We start from the raw sequence: 2,500 nt of genomic DNA on the forward strand, positions 1-2,500 counted from the left end.
GCCCTCCAGTTTACCAACAGAGAACCTGATCCTCCCTCTGCCTCGGTCAAGCTCTTTAACCCAAACAAGAGGGTGTGGTATGTGGAGAGGAGGATTAGGTGTCAGGGAACTACCGAGTTGTGGACGCCTAACACTTAGGGTAATTAAGAGCATGACTGTTACATGCCAGTAGGCCAGTAGATAAAGTGATAAAGAGATCCTTAAATAAACCAGTGTGTGTGTGTGTGTGTATAGGCTACTGTGTAGTTGTGTAGTCACCTGAGCTAGTGCATGAATGAATTATCAGAGGGCTATTCATTTACACATACTTCTCACAGGCTACTTTGAACTAGCTAGCTACATCAATCAGCTTTATGTCTAATACTACTGTCATCAACACGCTAGTGTGTTATGTATGAAAGTGTAATTGTAAATTGTAAATGAGTAAGTGTCTATTTTTTGTGAATAAATGTAACGTTATAATTTGTATTACCAGCTCACTAACAATGGCACACAGCCACCTCACAAGTTGACTAGTTATCTTGGATCGATATGATATTTAACCGGTGAACTGAATCAATGAATGATTGACCAAAATCTAGACCTGACAGCCTGCAGCTAGGGCCTTGCTGGCGGCTAAATCATCTACTGTCAAGTGTTATGGCCCTGGCTAGTCAGCTAGTTCATCTCCATTTACAGTAACGTTAGTCTATCTGACACCAGAAAGACGGGAGCATTTTCAAACGCAGAGGAGCAGGTTAGTTAGCTAAAGCAGCTAACGTTAAACAATATCAGAAAGCTTTCAGTCGCTATAGACACTTGCAGGTTCACGGTGTCTGGTTAGCAGTAACACCACCCCCCCCCCACACACCTCCTCCTCCCCGTAGCTAGGGTGTGTGTTTAGCTACAGTAGTAGCTGCCCATTCATGTACAGCTAGCTAGCAAGTTCACCGGCTAGCTTGTGCAGGCAGCTAGCAAGCTCTTAAGCTAGCTACCGTTAGCTAACTAGCTAACGATTTGTCAACAATAACATGATGATGCACTAAACATCGCAAGACAGACAAAGATAAATTACAAACCTATATCGCACGGAATTGTTGTCCCATTCGGGCGGGCCAATACATGGGTCTCGTACGTTGCCTGAAACGGCCCGGTGTTATGACACAAACCCGACTCCCTCGGAGAACTGTCAAAGGGGGTTGCTGTCAGGGGGGCGTGAACAACGCGAGAACGAAGTTTACTGCGAAATGTAGTTTCAAATCGAGGCGCGGTTAATGACGATATTGTTAATTACCCGATAGCCTGTCCCCAGACGCTGGCACAGCATCTCAGATCAATGAAACCATACTCTAAACCGAACAACACGGTTTACATGAAAGAATGATCAATGGACTCTCAGCAAAAACAAAGAGAGGACCTGATATACTAAATCCTGAAGGACTACATATCCCAACGTGCAAACGGCAGATGACGCCACATCCATGCGCCCTTGTCTCTAGTCCTCGCGTAGAATAGCTACAAGGTATGGAATCGATTTTCTACTAAATAAGTCAGATTCTATACCTGTGGACATATTGAAAATGCATCATAATATAGCCCAAGCGTATATAGCATATCTTAGAATACGTGATTATATGGAGTAATACTTATTGATGATGTATAATGACTAATGTCTCAAGATAGTCCTAGCTAGCTAGCTAGCTAGAGCATAGCTTGTTAGCATACTAAGATGCTCTTTTGTCACCTAAACCATTTTAGCTGATCATGATGGGTAGCTAGCTTTCTTACTGATTAAATAATTTGTTTCCGGTTGGCTAATTCTAACTCTAATAGGCATTGCCTTTGGCACAGGGTCGGAGTGGGATTGGGACGCGCTATAGCTGCACATCTCTCCTGCAGTCCCAAGATCTCTTAAGCCAGGCATTGCATATATAACTGTACCAGCCTGCCCTGCAGGCTCTGACATGACTGAGCTGCCTTGGCCAGACACTCGGAGATTCCCATTACAATTAGGGCCACAGTTCAGTGGGCTCAGGGCCATTTTAGGCTTAATCTCAAATTACTTTGTCGTCCTCCACACTGCTTGATGTTAATCCCCTGACAGTTCCGAGACCAGGTGACCTCTCCAAGACCCCCCTACGACCTGTGTCTGTCCGTTAGCCAGCCAGGACAGTAGACTACAAAAAAAGAAGCTCTTATTACCCATATCAAAACGGCTATGGCTACACCACCACTTAAAATATTGTTTTAATTTCTCATACATCAAGTGACAAGTCTTATTTACCTGATTGGAGTCAAGATAACAGATACCTTGTAGTTTTGCTCCATTCTTCCATCTTCTTGGCAGATATACTCTCAAAGATATGATGACCGAAGCCTTGGTCCTTCCAGACAGACTAGGACAGGCCTCGACCTCAGCTGCACACTGTTGCACCCCGTTAGCTGTTAGTGATGCGTGGTGTGGCGCGGCAGCAGCACCCTGTATGGTTATTAGAGCTGTGTCCCACGCTGAAGACAGGGA

The 2,500-nt window shown here is 44.6% G+C and overlaps 2 protein-coding genes across 2 annotated transcripts in view; one reads left to right on the top strand and one right to left on the bottom strand.

Annotated features, from left to right (window-relative positions):
• The window catches only part of agtpbp1 (ATP/GTP binding carboxypeptidase 1), a 43,017-nt gene extending 41,879 nt beyond the window's left edge, over positions 1-1,138 (bottom strand). The window contains exon 1 of the mRNA XM_084440297.1: positions 1,059-1,138. The gene's annotated coding sequence lies outside the window, so the exon portion shown is untranslated. The remainder of the gene's footprint in view (positions 1-1,058) is intronic.
• A 326-nt stretch (positions 1,139-1,464) lies between these two features.
• Positions 1,465-2,500, top strand: part of naa35 (N-alpha-acetyltransferase 35, NatC auxiliary subunit) — a 16,251-nt gene continuing 15,215 nt past the window's right edge. The window contains exon 1 of the mRNA XM_084439933.1: positions 1,465-1,501. The gene's annotated coding sequence lies outside the window, so the exon portion shown is untranslated. The remainder of the gene's footprint in view (positions 1,502-2,500) is intronic.

Source organism: Borostomias antarcticus, assembly GCF_949987555.1.
Source record: "Borostomias antarcticus genome assembly, chromosome: 6".
Classification (NCBI taxonomy): domain Eukaryota; kingdom Metazoa; phylum Chordata; class Actinopteri; order Stomiiformes; family Stomiidae; genus Borostomias; species Borostomias antarcticus.